This window comes from Jaculus jaculus, chromosome 4, assembly GCF_020740685.1.
Source record: "Jaculus jaculus isolate mJacJac1 chromosome 4, mJacJac1.mat.Y.cur, whole genome shotgun sequence".
Taxonomy (NCBI): Eukaryota; Metazoa; Chordata; class Mammalia; order Rodentia; family Dipodidae; genus Jaculus; species Jaculus jaculus.
In genome coordinates, this window is record NC_059105.1 from 143,251,899 (window position 1) to 143,268,914 (window position 17,016).

At 35.1% G+C, this 17,016-nt stretch overlaps 1 protein-coding gene across 3 annotated transcripts in view; it reads left to right on the forward strand.

The window, feature by feature from the left end:
* The window catches only part of Cadm2 (cell adhesion molecule 2), a 1,093,192-nt gene that overhangs the window by 215,073 nt on the left and 861,103 nt on the right, over window positions 1-17,016 (forward strand). The window lies entirely within an intron of this gene.

Genomic DNA, 17,016 nt, shown 5'->3' on the forward strand with positions numbered 1-17,016 from the left:
ATATTATGCACAATTTACAGGGTATGATGACTGTTTACATAATATTGTTTCTTGTATAGAACATAGTCAAAATATGTGGTGCACGCTTACGCTCTCCCCCACCCCCTTAGGATGTTTTGCAACGTCCTTTGTCATAAAGCCACACATGGCAGTATGAGACCCTACAAGTTTTCACCATTAAAAATGTCTCCCCAGGGCTGGAGAGATGGCTTAGCGGTTAAGCGCTTGCCTGTGAAGCCTAAGGACCCCGGTTCAAGGCTCGGTTCCCCAGGTCCCACGTTAGCCAGATGCACAAGGGGGTGCACGCGTCTGGAGTTCGTTTGCAGAGGCTGGAAGCCCTGGCGCGCCCATTCTCTCTCTCTTCCTCTATCTGTCTTTCTCTCTGTGTCTGTCGCTCTCAAATAAATAAATAAAAATTAAAAAAAAATGTCTCCCCAACATCACTGTTGCTTCTCTTTGAGCAAGGGCAAACATTCTCATGATCAAGCAACACCGAGCACCTTGGGAAATTACATGTATGTGTTTACACTTAGTTGTGTGGTTATACATAGACCTGAAAGGAACAGGTTATATTTCAGAGAGTATATTAATGGACACTAAAGTATCTTGGGTTTAACATGCTGTGAAAAAAAGGAATCAACTGGTATTGTGTTAGCAATGATTAAATTCTCATAACATGATGTTCCCTTCATGTCCTAATAAAATGATGTGTTTAATTTTACAATGCACAATTACATTTTAACACTGAATTGGTATATTTATGCATATCATATGATATATAATCATCTTGCAATATGTATTTTACAGTTATAGACACTAATACTCAGAGGACATCCCTAATCCAACACAACATGAATAGAATGTAAAACTCTGGGAGGATAATGCAAGGACATGGATGAGGAAATTGAGAAAACTGACTCTTCAGTGCTTGCATTTCATAAACTTCTGCTATAATTATTCACTCCTAGAATTTTAAATAGGTCTCAGTCATGTGAAAATTTCTGCATGTTGAACTTCAAAAACAAGCAATTTTTTTCCCATTATTTTTATACTTTTCAGACTTCTTCTGATACCAAATATGCATATAAGGAATATTGTTGCACAATTTTTGGAAACTTCTCTACTAAAAATCTAGTAACCTTTTGTATTTGAGGGGAACTACTTAGTCATAACATATATTTGTAAATATTTCCTTGCAGCTTAGGAAATTTTCAGATTGCTAATTTATGAAACCTCTTGGCTGTAAAAAAAAAAAATCAATTGCTAACAACAATTCGATAAAGGAAGAAGGGGGTCAGTCAGGGAGAAGGCTAACAATGGTACCAACTTGACTGTATTCACTGAGTACAAGACTAGTAAAAAATATTTTCATGCATGAAAATATGAAGAGTTGAAGTATAATTGATGTTCTTAAAAAGTCAGTGTGTGTATTTATGAGTACATAAAGAGAAATTTTGATTAAGAAAAGCAAAGACATAAAAATTAATTGGATGGATTTTCCCCTTATAAAAACACATTATGTCAAATCTCTATAGAACTTGAGTCATTCTTGGAGCATGTTCCATTGGCATTTAAGGTATAATATTCCACTGAGTAACATACCCATTTTTATCTTCAATAGTCCTGAATTTATGAAGTATATTAAAGTGTCTGCTTTTGTAGATTTCACTGGGATTTTTTTTCCTCTTATTGATAACTAAGTAATGTGAGTTAGAGTTGAGGCTAGATTAGATTCAGTCTCTTAAAATCTCATTACAATGATTAGAATTTGAATGCTTGAATATGAATCCTAAATAATGTTAGTAGTGACACTGACCCTGAAATTTTCTTGGCTATCATTTCATTTTATGACAGAAGTGAATCCAGGACAGATAATTCTAAACTATTTTCAGAATTATTTTATCATATTTTGACAGATTATTTGTATCATTATTACTATTAACATATTTTGTATGGATACATCATGAACTGGTACCTCTTTTCCCTCATCCCTGTCCCCATTCTGCTGAAGATCCTCCTCTGGGTAGTAGCAGGTATTTCCTTTGGGGTTGTGGGTTATACATTATGGAAACAACAGTTAATTTCAGAGTGAGGGAATGTCTCTGGGAATGATGTCTCAACCTGTGGCTTTTACAATCTTTCTGCCCCCTCTTCCGTGTTATTCCCTGAGGCATGGTGGATGAATTTTAATCTATTTCAGTGTTGAGATCTTAGTAACCTCTGGATCTCTGCTTTGGTAAGTGTTGAGTATCTTCAGAGTCTGTCTCCTTAACCCTGGCACTGATTATCAGGTTCAGTGTGGAAGCATCACCCATGTTTGTCTCCATAATTCCTCTGTGGTTTCAGCTATCACTTGAAGTGTGAGGGATAGTTTATTTCCCCTGGTCTTACTACCTTCTAAAAAAGCCAGATTCTCCAATGGAGAGTGGAGACACAATAGTTTAAATGGGATAAGTGCTAATAATTTAGGGAGACTTATGTATGGGGACTGGCTCTCTTCTGAATTCCAGCTGGGTCTCTTCATGTTCTGTGTCAGCCGCATGTGGTGTCTGCAACAATAAAGAGGTATCTTTTGCCTCAGGCAGGTAATCAAATGCTTTCACAGAAACCTGTTTTGTTTTGGGGACCTCATAGGGTCTCCAATCAACAGCTCATTGTGGGTAGCAACTGATTTCTGGTACTGGGAGTTACCAGCCGGAGACTGGAAAAAAATAAAATAAATAAAATAAAAAAATAAAAAATAAAAAAATAAAAAAAAAACTTAGGCTAAATCCCACCCTCTCCATGGCCCTTCTTTACAGGTGCTCCCTGCTTACTCCTCCTTTAGGCTAATTCCAAGGATAAAGGTTTGTATGGTGCCAGCTGGTTTTGGATTTAGTTTTGTGTTTGATTTACCCTGCCTTCCCTTCCCCTACCCACCCAAACCCTTCCACCCCTATTGTCTGGGCCTTGAGTTGCCACCAACTCAAGCTGGTCCAGGTTAGGAACTGTAGATAAGTGTGACCATGTGGCACTTGTCTTTCTGTGATAGTGTGAGTTCGCTGAGTATGATCTGTTATATTTATTCTGTTTATTTATGCAATACATATGATCTCACATAAGCATTTGAAAATTCATATATAAGTGATTAAAATTTATATATTTCTATCAAATTGGCTTTCAGTACTGACAGAATTCTTGGGCTCATGAATATACTTAAAGCACTTTAACGGAAATAAAAATTTCACATACAATTATTAACATGTAATTTTAGTATACTTGCTGTTTGGCAGTTATTATGTTCATAAGTACTTATATGGTTTGGTATTTTATGACAACTGACTTTATATTGAAACAGTTATAAATATACCTGTTTTATTTTCTATATCTACATGTTCATAAAGTATCCTATTAATACTATTCACTGTCGCTTAATTTGAATGGTAACATTATGGCAGGATTTCATATGATGGTGTTTTTTTCCTGAGCATGAAATTCCCTTGATTTTATTTAACTAAGATTTGTACAAATGAGGGCCAAATAAACTAGGATTCTGAAGTTTGTATTTAGTGATGCAGAAAGTAATCTATTAATATTTCATATATTCAAGTTATTCACAATTTATGAAATTAACTGTAAGTGAAACCATATAGCATGTCATTACATACTTTTGATTTTTTTCTTATTTGAAAGGGAGTTTTTTTTTTTTTTCATGAGAGATCATGGTCTTTTGGGACCAACTTAACATATATTAAGTTCAATTTGTAATTTTTTGAAATGATAAATGGAAGGATATTGCATTTAAGTAGAAAAAATATACCCAAGAATCTACGATAAAATGATCTTAGAATTTGCATAAATTATTTAAGAATCTGAAATTAAAATCAGTATCTCATTTTTATAGAAAATCTTATTAATATGCTTTTCTAGAGAACACATTGAACTATGTACATATAGTTGCTTTCCAAAATAGTTAATGTACAAAACTAAATGGAATATGTACTGAATATGGACAGGCAAAATGAATTCAGAATTTGGTAAGTGATGATGCAAGTAAAATAAATGCACATTAACAAATTATCATATGTTGTTGATATACTAAATAAATCCTGATCCTCAGAGGAAAGAGTCCAAGCATGCTTCAGGAGGGTCTAGCTCAGAGACAGTTAAAAAGCTGTCATCAGAGCACATAAGGGCTATCTTTTGGATCTTTTTCCATGAGCACTCAAGTGGCTATTGACAGACACTGGTACCTTGATGGCTGTTGTTCATAGATGTCATCAATTCCTTTCTATGGAAAAGACTCCATGGGCAACTGACACACGGGAAGCCACAGGTCTCACTCAGAAGAGCAAGATAGATAAACAATAGGTAGGTAGGTAGATAGGTAGGTAGGTAGATAGATAAATAGACAGATAGATAGATACATACCTACATACATAGAGAGAGGGGAGAAGGGGAAAGAGAGAAAGGGGAGAAGGGGAGGGAGAGGGGGAGAGGGGGAGAGAGAGCGGGGGAAGTGGGGAGGGGGGGGGAAGGGGAGAGAGAAAGAATGGGCACACTGGGGTCTCAAGCCACTGCAAAGGAACTCAAGAAGCATATACCACTTATTGCAACTGGTTTATGTGGGAACTGGAGAATCAAACCTGGGTTCTTAGGTTCTTAGGCTTCACAGGCAAGTGTCTTAACTATTAAACCATCTCTCTAGACCCATAGCATATTTTTATTCTCTTCTAAACTTAGAATTTTTCACTGATTTTTAAAATTTTTAACTGTTTCTTTGTACCTTTTAGTCGTCTTATTTTTTCCCATTCAATATATCATTTTTATTCTCAAATTCTTCTAATTCAACTGAAATGTGTAAATTTGTTATAATTATAGATGTATATTATTCTAAGAAAAAAGTTCTTGAAATAAACATGAGGCAGAAAAGAAAATGTTGTCTTTGTAAAATTATTATCTATGTACAGTTCTATAATCCTTTAATCTTGAATTTAAACACTAACTCAACCAAAGTTCCAAACCATTTTATCTTTTTTATTCATAAACCTTATCTTTTTATTCAAGAATAAATCAGACATTTTAACAATGGATATACTCTCATACCCTTAAATATACTAAACAAAATCTAAGCAAAGTAAACTTATTTGGCTTTTGATCCAAAATTTTAAGTGCTTCATTAATACTAATAAGTGTAATTTTTAGTATAGACTAAAGTGTACTGTTGCAATTGTTACTTTTTTTTGTTTGTTTGGTTTTTCTAGGTAGGGTCTCACTCTGGCCCAGGCTGACCTGGAATTAACTATGAAGTCTCAGGGTGGCCTCAAACTCTCAGAGATGCTCCTACCTCTGCCTCCCGAGTGCTGGGATTAAAGGCGTGCACCATCATGCCTGGCAACAATTGTTATTTTTAAGTCTCCTCATGGTGGATGATGTCAACAAACAGCTCTGATTATAAGCACCATGATGGGAGAAGATTTTTTGATTTCACGTGATAGTATTAATGAACTTTCCAAAAATAAATGGATTTATGCATTGGTGTACTTATGTAATTTCTAAATCAAGCAACCTAACTTATAGCAGTAATATTCAAACTTATTCAGATGACAGCCATATTCATCACATATGTAGCTGTGTCAATTTCTTAGCCTGTTTATTTTGAACTAGTTCAAGCATGTTATTGTTGGAAGGTTGGGTAGGTCAGGTGACTCAATTCTTATTACAGGAGAGCTGCCTTGGAAAGGACAATAATACCATGAGGCTGGTATTTTTTTAAGTTATCAAACAAATTTATGAGTTTTGTTATACCATTTTCATATATACCTGTTATAATACTTTGCTTAAATTCTCTTCCATTACTTTGATATCTGTTTCCCATCCTCATATGTATATTCTATATTTTATATTATACATATAACTTTATATAGTGTTATGTGTATAATATAAATATAAATCATGGTGTTTGCTTCTATTACTCTTCGAGAGTTTCTTTTTTAACTTCCAATTATTATTATTAACAAGATGTTTTGTATGGATACATCATATGTTGGTGTACTCTTTTTCATCATCCTTGCCCCCATTGCATTGGGGATGCTCTACAGTGAGGTTGCAGGTATTTCCCATGGGGTCCTGTTGTGGGAGCAGTAGTCAGTTATTTGGTGGGGGGGAATGTCTCTGGGCATTATGTCGTAACCTCTGGCTCTTACAATATTTCTGTACCCCTCTTCCACAAAATTCCCTGAGCCATGGTTGATGAATTTTAAGTCTGCTTCAGGGATGAGCTCTTAGGAGCCTCTGGATCTTTACTTTGGTGGGTGTTGAGCATCCTCAGGATCTGTCTCTTACACACTGGTGCTGATAATCAGGTTCAGCATGGAAGCAGCACTCTTGCTCATCTCCTCAATTCCTCTGTGGTTTTAGCTGTGTCTTGGCTGAAGTGTGAGGAGTAGTTTATCTCCTTTGGTCTTGCTACCTTCTGAAAAAGAAGAACAGATTCTCCAACAAAGAGTGAAGTGAGCATAATTTAAATGGAATAAGGATTATTAATTTAGGGAGAATTTGATGTATGTAATCCCGCTTTTAGCCAAAGACTAGTGAGAGCTTGACATGGAGAAACATAATCTTTGTCACCATAGAATTTTGTACTGGTTTCCAATACCAGATATGGGTTTCTTGATACTGAGCAGATATCTTAGCCAATCAAAAAGATGTTGTTTACCCACTAAGGCTGTGTGCCACTATTGTGTTGATATGTACGTCATGTCATGGTGTTTGCTTCTGAATAGTTTAGACCTCTGGTTGTTTAGACTGATGTTGGCCATTTCCCCCCAGTAGCACTTGAAGTACTTTTCAGCACTAGATATGCTAACTGTCTGGGGACTGGCTTTCTTCTGAGTTCCAGCTAGGTCTGTCTGTGCTCTGTATCAGCAGCATATGGTGTCTTCAGTAATAGGGTCTTATATTTTGAAGCAGGCATTTTTAACCATATAAAGCCTGGTCAAACTCTCCTGTCACTATATCTTAGAACCCTGTTGTTCTGATGAAATGAAATTATGCTTGTAAACTGATATATTTATTGATAATTTATGATAAATAATTCAGAGTACAAACAAAAAGACATCACATTACCCAGAATGGACAGCAGCAAGTAGGCCCATTAAATCACCTATAGATTGCACTAAAGTGGAACAATTATAAGACACAGAATTTAATTTTCAGGATCTGAAGTGGTTCTTTGCTGGGAAAGTATCATGCTTCTTTCTCAACATTTAAATTAAAAAAAAATCTTTTTTATCCAATTATTTGGCAAACACAGTGTCTATGTTCCTTTCCTGCTCAATAGCAAATTTCTTATTGCATTGAAATTGAAATAAAAGCATAGGAGACACCATGCTTTTTGTCTTTGTTCTTCTCTGTCCTCCCAAAGAGAACAGACCATGGATATGTCACATGCTAAGTACCTCACAACATGTCATGAGGGACATCAAGAACCAGAGAAGAAGGAAAAAAGAAATATAAAGAGAGCTTTTCTGAAAATGCCTCTCTAATATTTAAAAATAAGTATGTCTGTATCATCACAAATTAGAAAGTAATAAGGATTATTGTGAAATTTGAAAAGTTTTATTTGTGAAGTGAGAATTTTGTTATATTTAATATTTTATTTATTTGAGAGAAATAGATGAGAAAGAGAGAGAAAGAGAGAGGGAGAGAGAGAGAATGGTCATACCAAGGGCCTCCAGCCACTGCAAAAGAACTCCAGACACGTGTACAAACTGGTGCATCTGGCTTACATGGGTACTGGGGAATTGAAAATTGGTCCTTTGGCTTTTACCCCAAGTGCCTTAATCATGAAGTAATCTCTCCAGCCTGAGAATTTTATTTTTATCACACATTTTGATAACTAGACTGACATGAGGCCACAGGAAAGATGTGGGGTTGATACCTAACTTATTTCGAGTTTGAGGGTAGACAAGAGAGATAAAAGTGGTGTATTATTGGGCTGGAGGGATGGCTCAGCAGTTAAGGCATTTGCCTGCAAAGCCAAAGAACCCAGGTTCAATTCCCCAGCCCCCACATTAGCCAGATGCACAAGGGGGCACATGCATCCGGAGTTTGTTTACAGTGGCTGAAGGTCCTGGTGCACCCATTCACTCTCATTCTATCTGCCTTTCTCTCCCTCTCTCAAAAAAATTAAATAAAATAAAATATTTTTAAAGAGCGGTGTATTCCTTAGAGTCGTAAAGCAAACATTTACTCTAGATGTCCAGGGACATAGAAGGAAATTACAATTGCTTTTCAGAGGTAGGAGGATCACCATGAGTTCGAGGCTACCCTAAGACTACATAGTTAATTCCAGGACAGCTTGGGCCTACCTCGAAAAACAAAAAAACAAAACCAACACAAAACAAACAAACAAAAGAAAACCCAGAATCTTTTAATCTCAGCATTTAGGAGGTAGAGGGCAAGGGCAGGATCACCATGAGTTCAAAGTTATCCTGAGACTACATAATGAAACTACATAATGAATACCAGGTCAGTCTGGCCAACAGCAAGACCCTACCTTCAAAAAGGTAAAATAAAACAAGATTATTACCTTAATAATAGTCCAAAATAATTATAAGATGAATAAGTAACATAATTAAAAATAAAGCATTGCAATTTAAGAAACAATTGTTATCCTGATTGATAACAGTTTAGTAACTTCTCTTGCTGAAACAAAACACCTGACAAAAATCATTTTAAGGTTGGGTTTATTTCAATCTACAATTCCATGTGATAGTCCATAATGGAGAGGCAAGCACAGGGGCCAACTCTTGAGAAAGCTTGAAGAAAGTCCACACTGAGGAAGTAGAGCTGTGCGCTGTTGCTTCGCTAGCCATCTCCTTTTGAGATAGCCAAAGACCCTACCCCATGGCATGGTGCTGCCCATTTGTACTTAAGTTGAGTCTTCCCAGCTTAATTAACCTAATAAATATAATTGTTCAGGGCTGGAGAGATGGTATGGCTATTATCGTGCTTGCCAGTAAAGCCAAAGGACTCAGATTTGATTCCACAGAACCCACACAATGCCAGGTGCACAAGGTGGCACATACATCTGGAGTTAGTTTGCAGTGGCTAGAGGCTCTGGTGAGTGTGTGCACACACACCTTTATCTGCTCTCTCTCTCTCTCTCTCTCTCTCTCTCTCTCTCAATAAATAAATAAATTTCTTTTTTAAAAGGGTAATCTTTCACAGTCTTGTCAAAGGCTAATGTAATCTAGATAATACTTCACAGGTTACTCTAAATCTGTTCAAGGGGACACTCAATATAAAACACCACAGTAACAAAAGATAGAATACTGCCAGCATGTTTTTAAAGATGTTGAAGTTCTGTAGCAGTACGATACTTGAAGCTGTCATGGTTAAATGATGTTATAGTCAGAAATTTCCAAGGAACTCTTGCTTTGGCAAAATAAGTACTGAAGTACAGTTTGTCCATGGTATATATTAGGCCTTTTCTAAAGGATTCATTTGTAGTAGACTAGAAAATAATATCAAGGATGTTAATACTATTTCTCCAGTTTTTTTAAGGTATGAGTATGTATGTGTGGCATGTATGCATGTGTATATGAGTATTCATATATATGTGGTGCACGTGTTTACATGTGTGTTTTCCATGTCTATACATGTACATGTTTGCTTATACATTTGTAGGCGAATTATTAACATTATGTATTTTCCAAAATTTTCCTTCACCTTATTTTTGAGAGGTCTCTTACTAAACATGAAACTCACAAATTCAGATAGAATTGGTACCCAAGAAGTGCCAACATCTCTGCCTGCCCAACATTGGCTTACTGGTGTCTTTTATGTCACTGCTGAGTATCTCAGCTCAGTTCCGCATACTTGCTCAGAACGCTTTGTTTGCTGTGCCTTTCTCACACACTCACTTTCTCCTTTATTACAGATTATTTTTATACTAAATGTGCTAGACTCAGAATGGTAGATCTATGAAAATTATAAAACCTTCTCAAGGACAGGTCTGTTTTCAATTATGAATATATACTTTTGTAAAATCTACTTCTCCTGCCATGATCAAATTTCCTGTTAAAATATCATTATTCCCAAATACCCAATAAATTATCAGTTATTCACATCATTCCAACATTTCCAATGGACACTAATATTATACCCACCCCGTCATTCATTACTTTCCCTGTGTTGTGCTTTTCTTACTCTTTCTGAGCATTACTCAGTCTCTTCTCACTGTATTGAATTCTCCAGTTGCTATAGATTATATTTCTGGATCGCAGGTCCAATTACATCTGGCCATATATGTAAAAGTGTCTAAACCTCTGTTCACCCATGAAATCTCATTCCTAAGGATATTTAGCACACCAATATGCACTGAAATCTTCATGTGTACTAAGTGCTGATAAAAGGTCTCCAAGAGAGCAAAACTTAGTTATGTGCCTACTTAAAACTGTGAGATTAATAAATTCTTTACTTGAAATAATATTTTTGCTTTCAAGATTGAAAAAGAGACTTAAATATTGTTTGAACAGTTTTTTTTAAATTTTTATTTATTTATTTGAGAGCGACAGACACAGAGAGAAAGACAGATAGAGGGGGAGAGAGAGAATGGGCGCGCCAGGGCTTCCAGCCTCTGCAAACGAACTCCAGACGCGTGCGCCCCCTTGTGCAACTGGCTAACATGGGAGCTGGGGAACCGAGCCTTGAACCGGCTTCACAGGCAAGCGCTTAAGCGCTAAGCCATCTCTCCAGCCCTGAACAGTTTTTAAAAGTAGTAAATTTATTTGCAAGGAGTGAGAGAGTATGTGTGTGTGTCAGCCCCCTCCCCACAGCCACTGCCAACAAACTCCAGATGCTTGTGTCATATTGTGCATCTGGCTATACATGGGTACTGAGGAATAGAACGTGGGTTGTTAGGCTTTGTAGGCAAGCACCTTAACCACTGAGCAGTCTCTCTAGCTGTTTTAATATCTTTAATAATGAACTAATTAAATAATGTTCAAAAAGCTCTAAGGGAGAATAAAATACTCTCTCAACATTACAAGACAATGACCATATTAAACATATATATTGTGATACTTGAATACAGTGAAGAAAAATCTAATTATTAATTTTGAAATTAATAAAGTACTTTCACATAACTCATACTAACCACTGTTTTCCCCAGGTTGAAAATTCAATCTGAAGTTGACAATTATGCACATTGCATATCTTTTTGCTGAGTTTGTCCCCAGAAGGTGGCTTATTTATGATTAATGATTGGCAATTCCTGAATATTCCAGTGGGTAAATGTATTGGGGATTTTTGATTGCCAATTCTTCTCTACTCCAACTTGTCTTATGACAGTTTGATGTCACTTTATTCATGTTATTGAACATGAATGGAAATGAATGCCAAAAGTGTAAGGTGACTTCATGCATTGAGTATTATGGGTAAACACCGTGTATGAGCCTTTCTTCTGTGTTATCAAAAATAAAAATAAATGATAATTTCAAGTAGGTTGTTCAATATAATCAATTTTAGAAAAGAAAGTGAGTACTTACCTGCTGATTATATTCCACTAAGATGTGATGAGCTATATCTCAAAAAGTAAATGCATACCTTGTTATAATTAAGAAGTTGTTTATTACAAAAAATTGTGAAAATAGTTTAAATTTAATAATATTTGATATGGCTAAATGGACATGGATCATAGGGTTACAGAATCTATTATGTAAATGAAAATAAAACATTGTTTGGTTTCTATTGTGAAGAACTTAAGAGCTCATTTTGGTGATGATAGACATGAGAATCCATAGGAAAACTCAATGTTTAAATGAAACATGGTTATTAGAAGACCTTGGAAACTATATAGTATCATTTGGAAAAAAATAAGTCTGTAATTGTTATTTACAAATATGCCTATTGCTACTGAAACTGGCCATCCTTGTGGCTGGAGAGGTGGTTTAGTGTTTAAGGTCCTTGACTGCAAAGCCTAAAGACCTAGGTTCAATTCCGCTGAACCCACATAAGCCAGATGGACATGGTGGTGCATACATCTGTAGTTGGTTTGAGTGGCTATTGACCCTGGGATGCCCATTCTCTCTCTCCCACTCTGTCTCACAAATGAACACATGTTACAAGCTTCAGAAGAATTAAATGACTCCATATCCTGCTAAATTGTTGGAATGATATGGTCAGTGAACACGTGCTTTTATGTCTACTTGAAAATGTAATCTGAGTGTTTATTAATGAAGGAATGAGTAACTCTAGAACACAGCAGTTAAAGTAATCTCTACAATAAAGTACTAATTTTGGATTTCAATGAAGAAGGACCTTTTTGAGTTAGTGTAAGCCTTCTCTGTGCTTTAAGGCTAACACCACTAGCTGTCATTTATAGAAACTTCTATAGATCTGATTATATGGCTACAACTTTATTGTTTGTCTGTTTTCAGTTTTCATAAAAGATTGTGTACAGTGGATATGGAATATGTGACTTCTTCTGAGTTAATTTAAAAAAAATGTAGAGATGGATTTTGTGTCTAGGTGAAGATATAAAAATGGTGGCTTTCTAAGCATTGTTGTTGTCAAAGTATGGCCTACTTGCTATGCAATAAAAGCTTGGCACAGTAACCGACTATATGATGTACAAAGTGGAACAAATATTTTGGTATTTATGAAGTGATAGCTGATTCGGTAGGTGGATTATGCATTTTGCTTGGCATTAGCAATTAACTATATATGTATGTGATCAGCAATATATGTGTTATAAAAATTCAAACACTGCCTGAGACAAGACTTGTACCTATGCATTATCAATACTTAAACAACTGACAAATAATCCATGAAAGAAGATGATTTTCTAAAACCATAAAGATGGTTAAATCCATTTCACGTATGCTTGATTTTAACAGGTTGATTTCTCTACTTCAGTTATACACTGAAATTGAGCTTGTATATTGTGCTGGTTTGAATGTAAATGTTCCTATGGTCTCAGGTGTTTGTGATTAAGCCTTATACTTGGTCCCAAGGTAAAGCCTTTGGCATGTGGAGTCATGCTGGAGGAAGAATATTGCTGAGGCCAGATCTTGAGGTGTGTTTTTGCATACCTGAATAAATCAGTTCTCATCAGCCAGAAGATATCTTCTTCCTTCCTGTTAAATTATGACACCCCAGCTGGATCTTCTGTCATGCTTTTCTCTTCCATGATAATACTTCCCCTTGAAACTATAAGCATGAAATAGACCCTTTTTTTTCCAATAAGCTGCTTCTGTTTGAATGTTTTGTCCCAGCAAAGAGGTTATTGTTACATGTGTATAGAGTCTTTTCCAGTTTATGGATCAATGTACACTTTGGAAATGAAACCAGTCTACAAACATGAATTATCTACTTCTATATTTATGTTTTTTTCAATGACTTATGTGTACTTATTGCTTTATATTTTAGTAGCTTTAAGTGGTCCCCTGACCATGCATATATCTTTATATGGTTAGAAGTTCAATGTGCATACAGGAGATTGTTTGCAATGTCTAGAGGGCATATCACAGCCAGAAACGGGTGCTTCACTATTTGCCTGCATAGTCTTGTCTTGGGTCATGTCTCATTGCTGCCCCTTTCCCATGAGTTTACATAAATTTTAATTCAATAATTATTTTACTGATGTCTTTGTTTACTTAGTTTTCTCCCTGTACCTAATGACTTATGTAACTGTCTAGCGCATAACATACAGACTTCAATCCATATTTATTGAAACACATTGACATGATTCACAGAAATTAATTTTTTGTAATTAGTACTCTCTTAGAGTAAAAATGCAATGCTTACTAAAATACAATAGCAATTTAACATAATCATCAGTTATCTATTTATCAGATAAGATTTCAAATTAATTTTGGTATAAAAATTTAGCACATCAGATTTATCTTGCTATAATGAAAATTGGTACTTACTTTTTTTTTTTTACTTCTATGAACTTATATGTAACTATAACTTACTGTCTGTTAACAAACTAGTCCTTTCTCACATGTTTACCACATGCCTAAAGAGTGATATTTATTGTTGAAACAATATTTTACGTATTTAGTCATAAGTTGTAGCAGTTACTATTGCTTAACTGCCTTAAAATGTCAAATTATGTGAAGTCATTTATTTAAAAATAAGTTAAAGATTTTGGACTCATATTTTATCATTCAAAAAACTCCACATATTTAATATATGTAACTATCTATTGGACTGATGAATATAATCAATGGCCATGTCTATAATTTATGAGTAAGTTAATTATTTGAGTTCAAATTTCCTTTTGTCATTCTTTCTGATGTAGTTGTTTATGCTCAGATTTCTAGCTGTGCATTCTGTTTGTTGCTAGCCTTTTAATGTTAGCTAGCAGACACATTTTGATCCTTTCCCTCTCACAATTGAGAGCTGATTATGGAAAAAAAATCATAAAAGCAATAATGCAGAATATTAGTAGTATTATCACCAATTCCTCATGTGCATTTTAAAATATATTATGCTCACTAAATTCTATAATATGATACCATGAATAAAAACAAATGTAGTTCTATAGCAATACTTGTAAAGCAATCTAAGTCATGGAAGGGCATTGCATTGTAAAGGATCTGTAACAATCAAATGATTGAATATCTCTTACAAGTTGTGCTTACAAATAGCCACATTACAGTAAGGGGACATTATGCACATACCAGTTAAGGATGAATGAAAATTGCATTTAATTCACACATTGGGAAATAAATGAGCTTGAATCAGTAGAGATAAGAACAATATAATGAACACAATGAGGACAGAATATGCTATAGGTACTTGGTATACTAAATGTTTTTTTTTTTTTAATCTAAAAGTATATAAAAATCATTTTGATGAGTTTTTTGTGAAAACGGAAAAAGAATGAGTCAGAAGAAAACAATGATCCAGAAAAAAGAAACTGATGATAAAAACCATATAAATTTCATTAGATATATCAAAATATTATATTTAAGATAAAACTTATACCTATCACAATACATATATTTCTTTATCCCTGTAGTCACATCAATGTCTAACATTACACATATTCATGGCACGTATTTATTGAAAGCAAATGAATTGAATGTAAATGTTCTTAATACAGGAGGGGTATAATAATATCTTTTCAGATTTATATTACATATATTTAATTGTTTTGATAAAATTATAAGGGATAGCAAATTCCTGACAAAAATTCTATCACAATCAAGTAAAAGACCAAAATTAGATTCAAAAAATTATTACTAACCTCAAGTCTAATTTATCTATGTATATATGCATCATACATTATACATTCACGTCATAATTGTATTTTTGAAGAAGCCATTACTGACTCCAAATGAATAAGTGAAAGTATACTGAAGCAGTCCTCCAGCTATTAATTGAAACTTCTATTAATCTCTGACCTATCAAACTTATGAGGAATTTATGTGGACAAACTTACATAATGAGTGATGGGGAAACTGTTAAACACAGCACTGTTGAAATCAAAGATTCATATTTTGTGGTGCATGTTTCAGGAGTTTATTTGCAGTGGCTAGAGGAACTAGTATGAATATTCTCAGTCTCTCTTTCTGTCTCTCTCTGTAATTAATGAATAAAAATAAATATTAAAAATATTCATATTTTTGTGTTTTAAGTCGTTATTATAGGATTGATTGAAAGCAAATCTATGTAAAACATTATGTGGCTTCTTTCTGACATTGAACAAACTTCTGGAAATTTCTAATTGTTTGAAACTCAGGTTTATCATACTGAGAATAGAATTCAAAGAGACCTTTCTTGCATGTTTATTGAGAAGAACACATATGATATGTAGATTTCAAAGATGCTTTCTGCTTTCATCAACAAACCAAATTATAATTTTTCCTAGATTTTCTTTAGCCATTAGGCTTATTCAGAAAGCTTCAGAAGTATCTGGTACTTACCATATCAGAAACTTTGTATAAGGAAGAGACATAGAGCTTGGGTTTATAGTGTGGTATGTGTTCAAGGCTGTTCATTATCCCCAAGTAAGAGAGGGGTGTGCTCCATACTTGAATCATTAGTAAGAACACAGTTATCTTGAAGAGACTATGTGCCATTAGGACACAGGATACCAGTGATCTATATCTTCCATAATATTTTATATGGTGGAATTCAGTAGAACACAGTAATGACCTTGAATATGAAGACTTTTGGCATGAGGAGTCATGAAAATTACGTAAAAAGGAAGGTAAGTGAGCAGTAATCTCATTATTCTCATGGGGTACATATTAAGGCATTCAGTTTTTGAACCCTAAGTTTCAAGCAAACTGCAGATTCTTTTGGGAGGGTATTTTTAATTAATTTACTTTTTATTGACAACTTCCATATTTGTAAACAATATCCCATGGTAATTCCCACTCTCTACCCCACTTTCTCCTTTAAAACTCCACTCTCTATCATATTCCCTCCCCATCTCAATCTGCCTCTTTTATTTTGATGTAATTATCTCTTCCGCCTATTATGATGGTCTTGTGTAGGTACTGTCAGGCACTGTGAGGTCATGAACATCCAGGCCATTTTGTGTCTACAGGAGCATGTTATAAGAAGTCCTGCCATTCCTTTGGCTCTTACATTCTTTCCACCACCTCTTCCACAATGGACCCTGAGCCTTGGAGGGTGTGATAGAGATACCGTAGTGCTGAGCACTCTTCTGTCACTTCTTCTCAGAACCATAATGCCTTCTGAGTCATCCCAAGGTCACTGTCATCTGGAAAGAGAACGTTCTCTAACCAAAAGTGAAAGTAGCATTAATATATGAATATTAAGAGAAGTGCTGACTGGGCAGTTTGATGAGCATAGCTTATACATTGATCCAGATAGCAGTAGATGTTATACCTCTAGGGCTCATGTCTACCCCTGTTGTAGGCTTTCAGTATCGTGGTTGTATTCCCTCCCATAGAGCTGGGCTGGCCTCTAGTCAAATTAGAGGGTAGTTGGTTTCCCTTATAACAAACATGCCACTATTGCACCCAATTGGCTCATTTGGCCTGGCTG